This window comes from Apium graveolens, chromosome 11 (assembly GCF_009905375.1).
Source record: "Apium graveolens cultivar Ventura chromosome 11, ASM990537v1, whole genome shotgun sequence".
NCBI classification, from domain to species: Eukaryota; Viridiplantae; Streptophyta; class Magnoliopsida; order Apiales; family Apiaceae; genus Apium; species Apium graveolens.
In genome coordinates, this window is record NC_133657.1 from 46,429,900 (window position 1) to 46,450,879 (window position 20,980).

Genomic DNA, 20,980 nt, shown 5'->3' on the forward strand with positions numbered 1-20,980 from the left:
TCTAGAAAATCTAGAATAAGAATCATTTCTTGCCTTAACAATAAATATTATGAATATGATCATGAGATTCTTGTGTTTATGAAACACGTAATTGAATATGAATTTTCAATATTGAGAGAAAGGATGATTCTGTCAACAACAGATTTGTATCTGTAAGAAAGGGTTATTAAGTGACGCCTCTTGACAATGCTCCACCCGATCTGGGAATCATCTGATTATCGATTATTGATTTAAAATATTTAATTTAAAAGGAAGAATCTCTTTATAATATGATTATGATTATAACGTAATATAATCCCTCTAAAATTAAATAATATCAAGTAGTAATTGGCCAATGACACAACGGGCTTGTGTCGGTCATAGCCTTCCAATATGGTAGAAAGTGGTTCTTATTTTTAAATCATTGTCGTTTCGTGCTACAGCCGAAGGCTTTGATTTTGAAATTAAAAATACTTGTCTATTACATAGAGATGTGTACATTGAATTAGAATCTAAAGGTCGGTACGTGCTACAGCCTTGGGCCGTTAAAGACTGATTCAATTGTACGAAATGTTGGGTTAGACTTGACTTAGAATATTGAGTTTGTCGTGCCACAGCCGTGACTCAATTATTCAAGAGGCTAAACTTATATTAGGGAATAACATAAGATGTAATTGACAAGAGTTGTCTGCCTATTGAACATCACATGACGTTTCGTGCCACAACCGAGGTTGTGTGATGGAATGTAGGATCCCTATTCCCACTAGCATTATGAATGCTTAATTTTCACTTAGGGGGTTGAAAAAATTAGATAAAATAGTGGGAGACACTTATGAATAAAGACCCGATTCATATAGTGTTTTGAAATGAAATTGAATATTTGCTAAGTGTTGTTATGTGTTTATCATTTACAGATTTACTATATTCATCATGTCTTCTGCACTATCACTCCGGAGCATACTAGATGCTCACAAGTTGACTGGTCCTAATTTAGCTGTTTGTTTTCACTGTAACAAGTTGGGGCACTAGAAGAGGAATGCAAGGTTTACCTTGCAGAATTGAAGAAGAAGAAGAAGGGTAGTAAGACTACCGCTTCTGATTCAGGCATGTTAATGATCGAAGTTAATATGTCACTAGGTCAAATTTCTACTTGGGTATTAGATACCGCCTGTGGTTCTCATATTTGCAATTCGTTGCAAGGACTAAAGGGAAGTGGGACTCTTGAAAAAGATGAGGTGATTCTACGTATGGGCAATGGAGCAAGGGTTGCGATCATATCTGTAGGATCATTTAGTTTACATATGCCTACGGGCAAGACTATTATTTTGAATAATTGTTATTACGTTCCCTCTATTGTGAGGAATATTGTTTCTATTCCTATGGTGGATGTGGATGGTTTTTCATTTATTATTAAGAATAATGAATGTTCTATCCTTAGAGATAATGTTCTTTTTGGATGTGGCATTTTAAATAATGGTCTGTATGTATGTGATGTAGAGCATGATTTACTTCAGATTGAACAAACTAATAAAAGAAAACGAGATGATGAAAATCTGACCTATTTATGGCACTGTAGGCTAGGTCATATTAGTGAAAATAGACTGCGGACATTGCATAATGAAGGGTTACTTGACCCCTTTGATTTTGAATCATATCCTACATGCGAGTCTTGTCTATTGGGTAAAATGACCAAATCTCCATTTAGTGGACATGGAGAGAGGGCTGCAGATTTGCTTGGATTGGTACACACAGATGTATGTGGACCAATGTCTACGCAAGCCATGGGTGGATTTTCGTACTTCATAACTTTCATAGATGATAGATCTAGATTCGGATATGTGTATGTGATGAAACACAAGTCTGAAGCCTTTGAAAAGTTCAAAGAATATAAACATGAAGTGGAGAAACAAACCAAACACAGTATTATAACTCTTCGATCAGATCGAGGTGGTGAATACTTGAATGGAGAGTTTCTAGATTATCTCAAAGAAAATGGTATAGTCTCTCAGTGGACTCCTCCATATACTCCACAGTTAAATGGGGTATCTGAAAGGAGAAATCGAACTTTGTTAGACATGGTTCGGTCCATGATGAACTATGCGAATCTTCCAGTATTACTATGGGGTTATGCATTGGAAACCTCAGCATATTTACTGAATAAGGTGCCTTCCAAATCTGTTCCTCAAACACCATATGAGATATGGAAAGAAAGGAAACCGAGTCTTAAACACGTTAAGATTTGGGGATGTCCAGCTTATGTCAAGAAAGTTGACTTATATAAGCTGGAATCTCGATCCGTAAAATGTAATTTTATGGGATATCCTAAAGAGACTTTGGGGTATTACTTTTACACAGATCATCGGGTGTTTGTCTCCAGACATGCTACCTTCTTGGAAAAGGAGTTTATCCTTGAAGGAAACAGTGGGAGCAAAATTGAACTTGATGAAGTTCAAGAAGCACAAACTACTACGGATCAAGTGGAAACACCTGTTCAGATTGAACAACCTTCTGTGGAACAGCCCATTCGTAGGACAGGGAGAGTGTCTCGCCAACCTGAGAGGTATTATGGCCTTGTCATTGAGAATGACAATGAGTTGTCAATCATTGATGATGACAACCCCGTGACCTATAATGACGCTATGAGTAGTGTTGACTCAGAGAAATGGCATAGTGCCATGAAATCCAAAATGGAATCTATGTATACCAACCAAGTATGGACTCTGGTTGAGGTGCCTGAAGGTGTTATACCTATTGGGTGCAAGTGGGTATACAAAAGAAAGATTGGAGCAGATGGCCAGGTGGAGACCTATAAGGCCAGGCTCGTGGCAAAAGGATTCAAACAAAGGCAAGGGATTGACTTTGATGAAACTTTTTCGCCTGTAGCCCTGTTAAAATCAATTCGGATTTTGCTTGCGATTGCTGCTTACTACGACTATGAGATCTGGCAAATGGACGTGAAAACGGCCTTCCTCAATGGGGAACTTGAGGAGGAAGTGTATATGACACAGCCAGAGGGTTTTCTTTCCAAGGGAAATGAACACCTAGTGTGTAAGCTGCTGCAAATAATATATGGTTTAATGAAAGCTTCTCGTAGATGGAACATCCGTTTTGATGAGACAATCAAAGAGTTTGGTTTTATCAAAAACATAGATGAACCATGTGTCTACAAGAAGGTTAGTGGAAGCGCGGTAACATTTCTTGTATTGTATGTGGATGACATACTTCTTATAGGAAATGATATACCGATGCTACAATCAGTCAAAGTATGGCTATCAAAGAACTTCACCATGAAGGACTTGGGAGAAACATCCTACATTCTCGGTATGAAGTTCTATAGAGATAGATCTAGAAGAATGATAGGTCTTACCCAGGGTACATACATCCAGAAAGTGCTTAAAAGGTTTAGCATGGAAAACTCCAAAAGAGGTCTCATACCGATGAGCCATGGAGTGTCCCTTTCCGAAAAATGTCTCCTAAGACACCTGAGGAAAGAGAGCGTATGAGTAAGATTCCTTATGCTTCAGCAATAGGATCTATCATGTACGCGATGTTGTGTACAAGGCCTGATGTTGCTTATTCAATTAATGTGACGAGCAGATATCAGTCCAATCCAGGTGAAGACCACTGGAAAGCAGTGAAAAATAACCTTAAGTACTTGCGAAGGACTCAGGACATTTTTCTTGTTTTTGGTGGTGAATCTGAGTTGAAAATAGAGGGTTATACTGACTCTAGTTTTCAATCAGAAAGTGATAGCAAATCCATGTCAGGGTACGTGTTTACTCTGAATGGTGGTGTAATTCAGACTGTTGAAAGAGGAGATGTCAATGTCGAGAGAGTTGACACACATAACAACGTAGTAGACCCACTCACAAAGTCACTTTCTCAGAGTCACTTTGATCATCATAAAGACAAGATGGGTATTAGATACCTGAGTGATTGGCTTTAGTACAAGTGGGAGATTGAAAGAGATATGTCCTAAGTCCAATCATGTATGAGGATTTAGGAATAACTTTTATGTAATCTATTTTGATTTCATTGATATTAATAAAAAGGCTTATTTTGTTTTTATTGCGGACTCTATCTACTTAAATATTTAAATAAGATATACCACAGTTTAGAGTAAAACTTTTTATGGATTGTGATGAGATCATAATAATGAGACCTAAAAGATGATAACTCTAAACTTAAATAGTTCCTGGTCGTAGGATTACTAACTGGTAATTAATAATCCGCAAAGATCGGTACATACTATGCTTGCTTCAGTATGAAGGATGTCTGTTCTCATAGACATTTGTGTGGTGACACTATAGCTAGTATGTAGGTGCTTATTATAGAATAAGTTCACTGAACATGACTCACACAGCTGAACAACTGATGGAGTTCACTCACGTGTCAGCAGTTGTTCACATAGTGATAGTTGTACAAGTATCCTTAGACTTGAGGTCATCATAGTCATCTTGTGTACACTGAACTATGCTTTGGTTTAGTTCTTAGTCTCAAGGGACAATTATAAGGGCTCTACTGGGTATAGGAATTTGTACACGAAGATAGTGTATGATCAATAAAGGATCTACCCCTTCCAGTGTAGGAAGAGAATTTTAAATGCTGATCCACTTATGTTGGTTCAGGAATCTCTGGCCAGAGTGAATGAAATTAGAAAGGAGTTTCTTATTTACATTAAATAGAACTAAGCATAGTGAATGGGAAAACAAGTGATTAAATAAGATAGGCTTGACACAAGTTCCATGCCTTCTATTTAATCGTGATATTGCAGGGTAGAAGGAATTAATTGTACGGTAACTACTCACTGAATAGGTTCTTGATATTCTAAGCAGTGAATTCGTATTATCCGGATAGTCGCGATATGCTGAGAAGTATCCTTCATGATGTAGAATAAATATGATTAATTAATTAATCATATTTAATGAATTAGAGAATTTATATAAATAATGATAAAATTGTTTTATTATTATTTATTTCTACTACCGGCTTAATATTGAACCTACAGGGTCACACCATAAAAAAGAATGATTTAATGGTGGAGAAATTAATTAATAATGGTTGATAATTATTTATTTATGAAATAAATAATTAATTGGAAAATTTAATAATTGATTAAATGAGATTTAATTGATTATAAATGAATTAAAAAAAGCTTCTTAATATTATTAATTAAGAATTTAATTTTTGGAAATTAAATCAAGTGAGAGAATTATTTCTAAAGAGTTTAGAAAAAGGATTAATAAATTAAAAGGTGTTTTAATTATTAGTGAGAATAATAAAGGGTTAATAATAATAATATTTTATGGGAACATTTTCAGCTGAAAATTTTGCCTATAAATATACTATTATAAACCCTTTTTTGCCTCAACAAAAAATATTTACAAAACCCTAATTCTCTCCATCTCCTCTTCCTTCATTACATCGTTTTCTTGGTGGATACCAGTGGAGTGCTTCACACTTGAGGAGCAGCTGCTAAAGATCTCCATTCATCGTTCTTGGATCGCTATTAAAGACCTTCATCTTTCCATTAACGTAAAGCTTCTTAAGGTAAACATACTGAACTACGAATTAAATATTATTTTTCGCATGGATCCTGCTGAGGATTTCGGTTTTTTTTTTAAGATTAAATTTACGTTTTCGCTGCGTTTATGTTCTAAAAACCCTTCACCTTCCACGGGGCATTCTACTCTTGCAAATCCATATATCGGCATGTCAGTCGGGGTCAATTGTGAATCATTGTAACCCATCCTTAAGAAAGTATCATGAAGCAAGTTATCCACCGAGGCTCCGTTATCTACAAGGACCCTCTTCATAGGGCTGTTCCCTATTATCGGTGTTATGACCAGCGGATTATCATGAGGAAATTCACACCTTCCAAGTCAGAATCATCAAATTCCATTGTCACTTTTGTCTTAACCCTCTTTGGGGCTTCCCCGACAATGTGCATGACTTCTCTAGCATATGCTTACCTTGAATTCTTGGATAAACAAACAGCAGTTGGTCCCCCAAAGATTGTATTTATCACAGGTCCTCGGGATCACGGTCCTCCAAAGATCGCATTTATCACGGGTCCCCTAGGTTGGGGATTTCGCCCTTGATCATATTGATCTCTCCTACGATCATCAAAGTTCTTTCTCACGTTGTTGTTCCTATCTCCTCCATCTCCAGTGTACTTGTTCAATCTTCCTTTTTGAATGAGAAATTCAATTTCATCTTTCAGTTTTCTACACTCATCGGTGTCATGACCAACATCTTTGTGAAATCTGCAATACTTGACCTTACCGAGTTTGGCAGGATCAGCCTTCTGGGGCTTAGGCCAACGAATATCTCGATCTTTCTCGATTTCCATCAAAATCTGGCTTCTAGGAGCATTCAGCTTAGCATAATCGGTGAACTTTTGTCCAGGTCCTCCCTTTTTCGGGGTTGAGTCATTGCTTTGCTCAGTTCTAGGATACTTTTCCTTTGTAATATATTCAAGATCGGTTTTCCGCTTCTTGCCTCCAGCGGGCTCGTTACTTAATACGGTCTTCCTCATTATCTCTTCCACCTTGATGTACTTCCTGGCTCTATCTTAAAGCTGCAACATGCTTTCAGGGGGGCGTTTGGCCAAGGACATCTTGAAGAACTCATCCCTAGTTCCCTGTTGCAGTGCTATCATGGCTACCTTGTCATCAAGGTCCGGGACTTTTAAAGCTTCCTTTGTAAAATGATTCAGGTAATCTCTCAAGGATTCCTTCGCTCCCGGCACAATGCTCATGAGGGATCCTGAACATTTCTCATGCACTCTCCCGCTGATGAACTGCTTAATAAAAGCCTGACTTAATTTTCTGAAGGACCCAATAGAGTTCGGGGGCAAACGACTATACCATCTTTGAGCCATACCCAACAGGGTTTGAGGAAAGGCCCGACACTTAATAGCGTCATTCACGGGATGCAACAACACTGCATTGGAGAAGGTCCTGATGTGATTAGCGGGATCTCCCGCTCCATCATAAGCTTTGATAGTGGGCATCTTAAACTTCCTTGAGATATGGGCATTCATTATCTCTTCAGTGAATGGTGGAGTAGGATCATCAGGATCTCCAAGGGGAAGAAGATTGCTTGGATCAGCTCTCGGGACTACAACCCTTCTTTGTGACGGACCATCCAGGTCTATGATTGGAGGAGGATTTCTCCCCTAGGTGGTAATGGGGGTCTGGAAGCCTGGTGCGCCTCTAAGTCGCGCTTCATCCTCTGAATCTTAGCCTCGTGGGCCTTGATTCTCTCCTGCACCTCTTGGGGATTCATCCCTCGTGTACTCCTAGGACGTTGGTTGCCATCAGCCATCGGTTCTTTGCCAACATATCTCCTTCTTGGGGCCACTTCATCGTCCGAAGATTCAGAATCTCTCTCAGTATAAGGACCAGAAAATTCCTGATCCTCCGGGATAGGAGCCAAACCTTGAATGTAGGGGGTGTTTGCCTCCGTGCTTCACTCCGTCCAGCATGCCCACTTCCCCCAACCTCGGGGTAAAGGGGCATCCCATAAGGGGGGTTAGTATTCACAATAGTTGAATACTCATACCTAATGGGTCGAGAATTCATAGGTGTGTGTAGCTGCTGAAGTTGGGGATTCATCCCTTGAGTAGCCGAGGGACTCGTCCCTTGTGGCTGAGGTCCAGTTGCCCCTACCTGGGGTTCTCCTTGGGTGGCGGCATAGGTTGAATACGGAGGTACCTCCACGGTTGACGAAATTGTTTCGGTTGTCCCCGCGGGTGTTCCTCCTTGAAGGGTGTTGCTTGTTCTCCGTGTTCTCGCCATGGTTGTTGTTGTGCTTTCCCACAGACGGCGCCAAATGTTATGGATCAAAAACTAAGGTATAATAATTGTTGTATTTATTACTAGGGAACGTGCGCTTCGAGGCTCGATTTGACTGCTCTTGTGTTTCGTGACTCGATCTGCCTTAACAAGATGCCTACGTACCTTGCTGATTACCAAGGATCAAGTCAAGAACGTAGTTCTGATTGGTAGGGGTGAGACCCCTTATATAGATGTTGGGAGTCCTTGAATTGGACTTGGGTTAGGAGACTTGGTGGGAAAGTCTTTGAATTAGAATGGACTTTGGAGTCCTAGGAAGTAAGAAGATGATTCCTTATCCCTTGAGGTTCCTTGGAGGTCAATCTACAAGGATATGCCCACTAGGACTCATCTTAATAGCTGTTTTTCTCCCTTATTAATTAATTACGAAAATAATTAATATTCAGTGTTTTGGGCCTTGTTAACTGGGCTTCGTTGCTGGACCATATCAGGCCTAATTAATTATTTATCTAGGCTATATTGAGGCCCATATCAATTAATAATCCTAATGTCTTAAACTAAAACATCATAGTGTTGTCTCTAGGCCACAAACACTAGGACCAACTATAAAATAACACAATTATAATATATATACAAAAGGCTTTACATAATAGAACTTACATTAGTTCCGCAAACCCTGGACCAACCACATTCAAAAAGCTTTTTCATTCGCTTTCTCAAGTTACGCGGCTAAACAGCGCAAGCTAATCTTCACTGGAAGGTTAAATTTAACAACATGAAAGTATGAGCGAAAGAAATACTCAACAAGTTCATTATAGCATATATATGGTCTTTTGATATAAAACCGACATCTGCACTAGAGCAGAACATTTAAAATCATAATCGCTGAATCAGAAAATTTGGATAAAGAATCCCAGAATTGGTTCCTTAAATGTATTAAAAATCCTTTTGATATTTTTGAGCGAAATATTTAAGCAATACTTTGAATCTTGACGAGAATAAAAATCGTAAAATAATGTTTACGGAAATATCGTAAATAATGATAACATGAAATAATGATTATGGAATGAATCATAAACTTTATTCAAAACCGAACTCTTAATATCAATACTCATTTTGATGTCATATCAAATTAGATATCAATACGAACTTTGATGCTCACAACATCCCATACTGAAGTCAACATCTGTCATCTCTATTAATACCACCTTTGATATTTAACAACAAACTAAATCTCAATATTAACCAGAAACTGAATCAAAATTGTATTTTCACCTTTTATTCAAAATAGAAGCACGGGATAAATCATTTATGTATGATTATCAACAATAGTCTTATGCTAATAAAGAAAGAATAACAGATAATCAATGATATCTGAATAATAACTGAAGCTAATAGTAAGCTTATAAAACATTAAGCGATAAGTTTTAGATTGGGAATCACAATATTCCGACGGATGCCTTATCACATGCTGATCAACCATTGTGATAGAGCTGGATCATAATTCGTAGAATTTAGATCCCAAACACGAGTACTCAAATAAAAGCTACATACCGGCCACAACTGATATGTACTTTAATAAAAAGGCACAATGTGGCCAAAGGACAAAATTGTATTAATATATTTTAGTTAACACAAAGCCCTAATGTTGGACCGTCCGCCCGGGCCACTTACGCATCTTCCAATCAAAATAATTTTCCGTCATAAAGGAATCGAATCAATCGATATCCTATCATAATCTACTCCCCATTTCATATGGTTCCGGAGTAATCTCAACAACTGACGGCGAAATAACTAGAATGATTAGTTATTCGCTAAATATGTAATCAAAATCCACTGTATAGAGTAAATATTAATAGAATAGTTATTCACTATCTATCTGGAAATGAATTATATTCTAGCAGAACAATTGCTAGAATAGCATGATTTCAATAATCCAATGATTATATGCATGAAATGTCTCCCAAAATCTTTATAAAATATTCTAAATTTTTGAGTATGTAAATATTTATAAATCTAAGCAGTTTGATAAGTAAAACAATAAACTATTCTGGAATTTGAATAGTATAGAAATACTTGCCTTTGGTTTTTAGTAGTTAAGCACACTCGCAATAGCACAACTATCTTATTTTGACGTCTCATAACATCGATGTCTTTCTATTTCCACAGTATACTAATATGCTGCTCCTGCGATTGCTAGAAGCTCAATATGCTTTATTGTTCAACTTTACTCTGGATCCCAAAATCTCGTTTTGATCGTATTGAACAACTCGCATCTATAATTAAAAGATACACTCTTAATTGTCTACACGTTAATTACTCGACGAACTGCGCGTCAAATGTAATAAGTCGAATTTTGAGACTTTGTAAAAATGCTTAATGAATAGTAACCCTGACAGACGGGGAAAACTTTTTAGCCCACACTATGTTGTGCATAAGAAATTGAGTTTCGGAGTTGATAACATGATTATACCTTCCAAATGAGTGTATGTAAACGCCGTTAGTTTTCGAAGAAAACGAACTTTGAAAAATGACCGTATCTACGAGCCAAGAAGGATTAAGGGAATCACAATATTATTAAAAACTTAAAATCCTACAAATTCAAATCCAAGAACGATACTTGAAAACATAAAGAACATATAGGAAATGATTTACACAACGAACCGTTTACGAGAATTTATTACGAAAGCAAATAAGCAACCGAGCAAATGCGTAAACGAATAAATAAACGTATCATGCTAACTAACCATGGTAGAAAACTACCCCTGGTTACTTTATTACATAGTAACCTAAGCTAGGAAGCATGGTAACCTAGGCTAGCAAATAGTGACCATGAATAGTGCAAGGGAGTACTTAGCTTGTAACCTAGCCTTGAATTTGTGCAAGCTAGCAAAGATATGTACTAGATATGCATAATTAGGATGAGATATACACACAAACACATCACTTCTCCAAGAATCATCCAATCAATAACATAAAATTCTCTCTCTCCCTCACCATTCTCTTCCATTCGGCCCAATCAAAAAGGAGCAAGAAATCAAATTCAAAACCCTAAGTTCTAGTCATGGAAAAAATCCCCCATTAATTCCCAGGCTTCATACATCCTAAACTAAGGTAAGATAAATTTTTGAGCTCATTTCATTATGGTTTGATGGGTGAAATAAATTCAAGAAAGGTGATGATGAATAGTATGAATAGTAACTTTTGTTTGGTTTCTTGATTTTAATGGTTAATTTAGGTTCCAAAAACCCTACCAAGCACTCCCAAGACTTCACCATCATCAAGAACACATCTCAAGATTTCAAGAAAGGTATAGATCTTTGACCCATATTTATTTAAGGTTTAAGTTCAATAATCTTTTGGAACATAGTTGTAAACTTAGTCTTGGTGGTTGATTTATTGTAATCTTGATATTTAGCTAATTAGATATAAGGTTGATGATTGTTGCCTCAAGAACATGATGTTATTGAGAGGAGTTAGCGTGGTGATGATGATTTGATGATTGTTGGTGGTAGTATTGAAATTTAAGATATAAACGAAACTCAGATCGTAATCGTAATCTCGCTAAAACGAACATAACACAACATTAAGTTTCTGCAGAAAGTTCCGAATTTGTAAACTATAGTTTATTGAAAAGTAACACTTGATTATGATAGACAATATTATAAGGATCGTTTAGACGCTTGAATCGCTTTATTTCTATTTACGGATCAAAAGTTATGACCATTTTACTAAAAGTAATTTACGCGACAAAAACCGTTTCGAATTACGAACTTTGAAAATGGAAATGATCGACTTAAAAATATTCATAAATCATGAAATTTTTACAGAAAGTGGTAAATGGAGTTCCTCAACTTCTATAAAAATTTCAAGTTAAAATAATAAATTATCAATTTTATAAAAATATCGGAACCAAGACCGCGCGATTAGAAAACCGTTAGAATTCATAAGCGGAACCGACGATGAAAATATAAACGGACATAAGGTACTTCGAAAAGGAAGAGACCGTGACATGAATAAGTACTTAAAGAAATAATAAGGGTAATATAAGTTGAGAGAACGAATAATAAGTAGCATACGAGTACGAGTCACCGTAAATTAGAACGGGATCTAACGAAACGATTTATGTTTATGGTTATAGATTTCCGAGCGGACCCTAGAACATCCTCCACCTACCCAGGAAAGTTTATGAACCCAACTCCATATAATGTTGTGTTGTGAAAGGATTGTTTTATTATCTTTTGCATAAATGTCATGCTTGCCATGATACTAAGTATTTGAGTTTTCGCATATAATAGTGATGGTGTTACGATATGTATATGTCGTAGAATGTTTAACGCCGCCACGAGTGTGACGTATAATTATAAGACCGAGAGTTGGTCGGAGTTTTAAAATGAAAACCCAGGAATCATTCCGGTGATATTTTAGGACGATTAAAGTCCGTAGTAGTTGTATTCCAAGGGACTCGACGTTCACTTGCGAAACATTAAATACCTCGAACTTTTATTAAAATAATTTCAAAAAATCGTATTCCCTCAACTATATTTATTTACCCGGATGATGGATATTAATTTATTTATTCATTTAAAATAGGAGTATTATTCTCCAATGATTATTTATTTCAAACTCGATTAATTATTAAAGATTTCTTTAATTATCTAAACATAAATTAGTTGAGGAATATTATTTCAAATATTCTTTTAAAGTATAATTATTCGAGGTTTAATTATTTAAGGATTATTATTTAATTAATAATTATTTAAATGATTTAATATGATTTAAAAATCATAAAACCTGATTTAAAATACTTTCTGATTTTCGGAAAATCATTCGAATAATTTCAGATCGTCGGAGAATATTATCTTGACTTATTTTATATATTTTGAATATAATTTCAAAAGAAACTCCCCCTTATTTAATTATCTGTTTACAACAGCCAACTCACATCCTTAGTACTTCCTCCAGAAATTTCGGGAGTATACATATATATACACACGCTAATAAGATGAGTTATTTCTATCAACAAGTAAAACGCTTTGGGAACTTCAATATGGTTCGAGTTCTCGAGATATGATAGGATTCTTTTAAGGACTTGGAGGGGTAGACTCTAGCACTATGTGTACTAGGGAGACTACCAAAGGTACCGCAGGCGAAGGTACTTGTTAGTCCCTAACAATGCAACAAGAATTACAGAAGGGGGGGTTGAATGGAATTCTTGAAACTTTTTCTGAATAATAAAATGTTCTAACTTAAAATATATATGTCAGTGTTTTGATTTGCAAAGTACGGAATGACAAGTTAAATATGAATCAAAACACAAAGTAATAAAAAAACAAGTCTTTAAAACTTTCTGGTGGATTTGAATGTATCCACCAGATATATATATATATATATATATATATATATATATATATATATATATATATATATATATATATCAAGAGAACTCTGTGAAGCTTGAATAACTCACAGCTGCTTACAAATAAGAACAACTAAACTTACAGAGAAATGCTAAAAGATTCAGCTTACAATTGTTTCTCTGAGAAAATACTTGCTTAGTCTTGTTGTTATTCTATTTGCTACTCTTGGTTTATATATCACCAAGATTACACAGTAATAAGATAAGATAATAAAACAAAACCTATCAAGTATAATACTATGCTGCTTTACTACTCTATTCCAGCATCTTTGAATATCTTCATAATAGCATGAAAATGGAAATGCTTCTTTGTTCTCAAAAACCCAGTTGAATAGGCTTCCACATTCCTTTTGCATACACTCGACGCATGTGACTGTATTGTCACTGTCAACAGATGTTTGAATTGATCATCCATCGGGTACATGATCATCCGTCGGGTTGCCTTGTTGATCATCTGTCGGGTAGCTTTGTTGATCATCCGTCGGGTAGTTATTTGGCACTTGACTTCATTTTATTTATACAGAATTACAAGACATCATCTATGTACAATTAATCAACCTATTATGCATATCTAATTAAAGTCAACATGACTTATATGCTACTACAGAATCTATACAAATGTGTTTGCAGAAATGTGCTACATGACTTATTGTTACATAAGCTACTCACTCGATGGATGTCAAATCATAATCCGTCGGGACTGTATTGAGTCATCCGTCAGGAATATATTTTCTTATCCGTTGAGTGCTACATAATACACTAAGTGGAATCTACTAAGGTGTTTTGTTAATGAAATTATCAAGTTCACAACATATTCCCAATAATCTCCCCCGGCTTATGTCTACTAGAATTGTAGCCATAAATTAAGAGAAACTTGATGATAACAAAACACTCTAAAAATACAAATTTAAATAAAAGTAGATAAAACTATAAAGTGCTGCAAATAACAAAATGTACAAAGATTTGCTCACAATCATTTTCAAGGTGCTCCTCTAGCCAGAGCAGATTGATCTATTTCCTTGATGATCTGGATCTCTTTCCAAGCTTTCTGTTGTTTTCTTCTACCTGATTTTAGAGTTGTCTGTGGAATTCCAGTTCATCAGATTCTGAGAGATTTAGCATTCCTTGCATTTCCAAAAGAGTCTCATTGCTAGAGATGCTCAACTGATCTTCTAATATGAAGAATCTTCTAACTCCCTTATCATCCATGAATTCCATTAGCCAGTAGGCCGGGCTTTAGATGCACTCTACTTCCAGTATAAGGAATAATTAGAGTCTTTGGGAGTGCATTTTTGGCTCTAATACTCCTCAGTTCTTCAATCTTCTTTAGAACTAGTCTTCTAGCTGTCACATTGAATCCAAAGTTCTTTTTAAATGATGAATAAACCTTTATCAGCAAAGATTGGCTTTCTTGAAGGATCTTGTAAAGTGGTCATTGTATCTCTTTTCCTCCCTTGTACTTGAATACTAATCTTTCAGGTTAGATTCCTGTAAGCATCAATCCCTCTAACTTCTTCCAGTTCATCTAGATAGAGGTTTAAATCTGAGAATTCCTTGATATCACAGATGTATATAATGTCTCCCTTGTTGACTTTGGTTTGAGCTTTGGTTAGGGACTTCGATCTGAGAGTTGAGGGCTTCGCTTTCTTGACTGTTTTGGTCTTTGTCTTCTTTGGCTTCATGAAGTGAGGTAGATTGAGTTCAGGTATTGGTAGACTATCCCAATCTATTAGCTCATCCTTTGGAATTATAGGTTCACCATAAAAATTCTTGGATGGATCTATCTTGAATTCTCTATGTGCCACAGAGGGCATGGATGTTTGAATTATTGCAGATGTAGACTTTTTGGGAAACTGATCTTCCAATTCCTTTTTATCAAAGTCCACTTTTCTCTTTGCATGAAGTTTGTATCTAAAACTTTTTCTCTGCTGTGATTCTTCTTGCATTTTCAATTCCTTAGATTCAGTGGTTTTAGATGATTGTTCATGAATTTGTTGTGTAAGTTTCACAGTTTGCAGCTTGGCAAAGATAGCAGCTTGCTCCTTCATTTGTTTAACCTTTTTAGCATCTAGAGCGGCTTGCTTCTTTTCTTTCTTCAAACTTGCCTTTTCTTCTCTTTTTGCTTCAGCAAATTGAGGGTGTCCAGCCACCACACAAATTTCCTTACCATTCCTGAAAACCTTGGAAATTCTTCTTTTCAATGTTGAATCAGCTGGATCCTTGTAGAATGCAATAGATCTTGACAGCAGTTTCTTTTCATCAGGCTTTGGTGTCTCATACACTGTATCCAAAGGGTTCTTTAGAGAAGGTTTAGGATAGTTCACCTTTGGCTTCAAAATTAGCTCAGCCTTTGGAGATTTGATGCAGGATGGCTGTCCTCTTTCCAGATTATTCATGCACATATCATTCACAGAGATTTTCCTGACTTGAGAGTGATGAATGGCTGATTTTTCTGGCTTCTTTGCTAGCCCAAGCCTCTTTTAAATATCCTCATCAATTTGCTCCCAGTTGATTGGTCTCAACTGCTTCTTTTCAGCTGCTCTCAATGTGGCTGTTGCTTCATTAATTAGATCAATGTTGTCTTTAGTTGGTGGCTTGGTGAAAGCAATTATAGGCATAATTACTTTGCTAACTTGAATATTAAGCTGTTTCTCCCCCTCACTTGAGCCTTTCTCCCCATTTTTGTTATCATCAAGTTGTGTGGGAGGGAGTTGAGCAGCCACCAACTATTGGAGTAGTGTAGTCTGAGTTTCTTGATTGTTAAGTATCTTGGCCATTGACTTCTCTATAACATATATTCTTGAGTCCATGGACTCAACGTTCCTATTGAGATCAGCCTCCTTCTTTAGCTTTTGAACAATTTCAGTCATGGTGGTTGTAGGGAGTCTAGCATCTATCTTTTCTATTACATCTTGCTTGACTTCAGAAATTTCTTGCTTGATTGCATCCACACTCTGACTGTGTTGGAGGGCATGAATTTTATGCAGCTGGAGTGCTTCAAGATGTGTTGTGAGTAGCTTCTTTGTACTGGCATTAGTAGATGCCTGAATGGCTGCTTGGATGTCATGAATTAGCTTGAATAGTGTAGATTGGAGATGTGAGTAGGAGCATTATTTTGTTAGCATCCAGGCAGGAGCATCTGCATATCCCTTTATGCTCATGCTATCTGTAACACCCCCAAATCCAAGGTCGTGAATTCGGGTCGTTACGATCACTTATTAATTAAATAATTCTCTTTTCACAATATTACTCGACCTTTTATTCAAACTCACATACACACAGGTTATATGCTTGGAAATATTATCAAATAAATCATTTCCACTTATCTACCTGACGGGGCTGGCGCACAAAAAGCCTACGGAACTCACGAGCGTTCCTTACCTGCCTACGGACAGCAGTCCTGGTCTGATCCATGCTGGTAGTCTGTTGTGATATGATATATAAAAGCAAGGGTGAGCATTAAAGCTCAACAAGGTATATATCCCCATAATTAAGTATGTAAGGATAAATAAAACCAATAATTATACTTTGTATCTCCAAAGCGTTCTGAAAGTTTATATGCTTATCAAATTTATAATATTCTCAAAATCAACTACAATAGTATATCCACTGAATACTTGTATTCATCTCTTTCTCAAAATCATTTTATACTCGTACTCATTTTATTTCAAAATCTCAAGATGTTACTCGAACCAAGATTCTCAAATGGGTGTGATATATATTCATCAACATCCCAATTTAAAACTCAGCCTTATTGGCAGATTTCTCAAATGGATTTGATATATAATCATCAACATCCTTATTTAAACTCAGCCTTATCGGCAGATTTCTCAAATGGATTTGATATATATTCATCAATATCCTTGTTTAAAACTCAGCCTTATCGGCTCTCTGTTGTATATTTCACAACAGTTTTTCCAAAATGGAAGAAAGGGACTATACTGGAATAAAACATGTATCGGTGATCAGCCGAATACGAAATTTTCTCTACTAGTAGAAGGAATACAAACCTAGCCGCCTTTGGGCTCATCAAGACACTACACGGTGGTTTCCCATTGCCGTGCAAGTCCGAAAGTCAATGGTCACATAGACCATATAACCGTACAATGCGCCACTCCACGCTTGCATAATGCGCCACTCCGCGCTTGGTCACTGCCCGATACCACTCCGTGCCGGGCATGCCACATTCCAGTCCCAAAACAATTATATCTTTTGCTCAAAATCCTTTTTCGAAGGAATAGGTCGTTAAAAGTTGACCTCTAAATAAGATGATTTATTCATCACTTTTAACTCAATTGATCTTTGGGAGTTGTCGGAGTTTTGAATTTAAAATCATTTTCAAATCCCTATTTGTAGTAGGGTGACACATATATTACTCATTTGTTCTTTATTGAACGAGGAAGCAAAACTTTTATGCTTCTAGACTAAGTTCCCTAAGGTTTTTATATGTTTCAAATGATTAATCTCTTTCAAGAGTTTTGAATAATTTAGAAAGTACCTTTGGGAATTATGTCTATTTTTAAATAAGTTTTTAGAAGTCCGAAGATATTAAAAATCTAAGGTCTCATAATTATATAAGAGGGATTTAATGAATTGATAAAATCTTAAGTACAAAGTATTTCTAATTAAGGTTCAATAAATTAATAAAAACCTTAAATACAAAATATTTTGTGAATAAGGTCCAACGAATGGAGACACCTTAATCAAATAATCAAAACATGATTTGGTATCCTATAATTGCTCTTTGAATAGTTAAATCTTTATTAAATAACGTGAAATGATTTATAAACTATTCAGTATATTTTTAAATACTTTCTGGATATTTAATAATCCCTTAAGTATCGCTTTATAAAATAATTAATCAAGTAAGGGTGTCCCTTAAATGAATAAACCAATATTTCTCGAAGTTTAAGTCAAAATCTCAATCATTCGCTTGATATATATATTACGCGAACGTACTTTATTTATCGAAATAGAAATCTTTCGCGTCCGACTCTCTCCGGAATTAAATCGTTATTAAAATATCTTCAACTCCCATTATCATATATTATATTTGAAATACGTTTCAACTTCTCATACTCGTGTAAAACGAAATTTATTTTCGTAAACAATCGCATAATTCGTATGCATTGATATCATAGACAAGCATATATATATTTGAACTGTAAATCATGGCATCAATATCACAACAGTATATATATAGCATGGATAGTATGAGATAGGGTTTCGAAAACTTGCCTCGAGTAATCGAAGTGGTATGGTCTCTGGTGTTTGGTTGGCGATCTATAAACAAAAACCAACGGTCTAAGTTAGTACGCGATTAACGTCTCGCTTTTATTAAGCAACTTTGGCAACTACTCAAGTATAACGAATCTCCGATCGTCACATTCTCAACACTTATATTCTCACTTTATAACATGGTCGAGTTTTGAAATCGATCGTTCGCTTTAGAAAGTCCATTTCGAGTTTTAAGCTCGAACGTGAGAAAATGCGCGTCAAAACTAGGTTTTTATGCGTTTCTCGCTTGCGCTCACTTTACCAAAACATTTTTATAAAATCGAAAAATTAATATTTTCTCAAAATTCTTTTTGTACAGTCTTCTCTACTGTCATATCCATTTTTTATAAGTTTTCCAGAATCTCAGAATTATTTTAAGTCCTTCAAAATCACCATGCAAGTGGACTTAAGTGCAGTTGGCTAATCGCAGAAATGTTTTACACTAAAACGACCATAACTCCTAAACCGTAAATCTCCTCATGATGATCTACACATGTATAGAAACTGCAAAACAATATCTATCTATTCATGGCCAGTGGTTTTCAAATTTTAACCATTTTCATGGCCGAATGTCCTGCAGAAAACAGATCAAGTGCAAGAATGCCCAAACTCAATTTCTACTACTTGATCTTAACACAATCACTACCTATAACCATCATAAACACAAGTACTTCTCAAGATCCACCCACATGAACCTTATATTCTCTATCTAGTACCACATACATGGATTACAACTCAACATCTCAAGCCTTTAGCAAGAACATAATCAATACAAACTCAAACAAACACAATCCTTTGGATCTTAACACTACAACAAACATAACTCTTAAATCCAACCATAAAACCTTAAAGGGTTGAAAGTTATACCTTCTTGGACACTAGGAAGGTTAGTTCTAGGATGATTGAGGCTTGGTTTTCTTAGAAAACACTTAGAAGGGCTAGATCCTTAAGAAACAAAACCAAGAAACAAGTTAAAATTTCGGAGTAACCTTTCTGCACCTCATTCAAACATTTTTATAAAATTGAAAAAAATTAATTTGACGCTGAAATTTGTTACGAAGCTTACCCATGATATAGAGAAGCTATGGTAACAATTTCATGATATTTGAATGAGTATATTTTGAGTTATGAATTTTTCTTTCTCCCTTGCTCAGAAAATCCGAACTGCTGGAATGAAAAATGGGAGAGCTTTAAGTGAGGGAAAAGGGGTTGTTTTCTTTTGTGGCTAAAGTGTGGGAGTGTATAATGAATATATGGGATGTATGCAGCAGATTTGACAATAATTTGGCAAAGGTATGGGTTGGTTTGATTGTGTGGTGAAGTGAGAAAAGGGAGAAGTATGGCTTGTGTACTTGTTTGTCTCCCATCACTATTCAACACTATTCCACTAACTATTCTAGTTAGCTTCTAATCATCTAGTTACACTCCTAACTACTAGTTAGGACTTGGTTATGCATGGCCAACTTGCATGGGATTTAATTTCTCATTCGTTTTTTTATCGTAAACGCAATCGTCGTTCCATTCCGATAGTTTCCACGTATAACGACTTGTTTCGTAGAGATTTCTTTTATTGCTTATAATCCTATAACCAATTCAATTCCTTCTCTTGATCATAGAAATACCTTGATATATTATTTATTCCACGTAGTATTCCCGGTTCTACGCCATTCTTTACGGATACGAAAACACGTAGTATAATTGTGAATCTTCGAATTTCGTCGGCTTTTACATTCACTTATTTTCCTCGATAAACAAGAATATGATCTCGGATTCTCAAAATTCCACTATTCATTTTATGATGATCCCCATACGTATTAATTAATTAGCTCAAGTTACTATTCACAGAAGTTTTAAAATATTACAAAAATCAGGGTTCTTACAGTCTCCCCCCCTTAAAAGGATTCCGTCCCGGAATCAACTCACAAATAGATGGGGGTACCTTTCTCGCAGGTGGCTCTCTAATTCCCAAGTTGACTCCTCGACCTTGGGATGTCTCAATAAGACTCTGAATAGCTTGACACTCTTGTCCCTGAGTACTTGCTCTTTTCAACCAATGATTTCAACTGGTTGCTCAATGTAGGACAGATCTAGTACTTACTCATGTTTCACTATATTCTTGGTATCCGCATTATACTTTCTCAACATTGGCACATGAAAAACACTATGAACCTGTTGAAGGTTTGGAGGTAAAGCCAATTCGTATGCCACGATTCTATTTGTCACAAAATCTCAAAGGACCCATATATCGGGAACTCAACTTCCCTTTCTTTCCAAATCTCATCAGTCCTTCCCATGGTGACACTTTCAAAAATACCTGGTCACCCACTTCATACTCTCTGTCTTTTCGTGCTAAGTCGGCATATTTACGCTGTCGGTCATCCTCTGATCAACTCAACTATGTCCCTCGTTCTTTACACCAAGTCGGGACCTAGTAACTTTCTTTTACCAACTTCATCCCAGTACAAGGGTGAATGGAACCTCCGACCATACAGCGCCTCATGTGGGG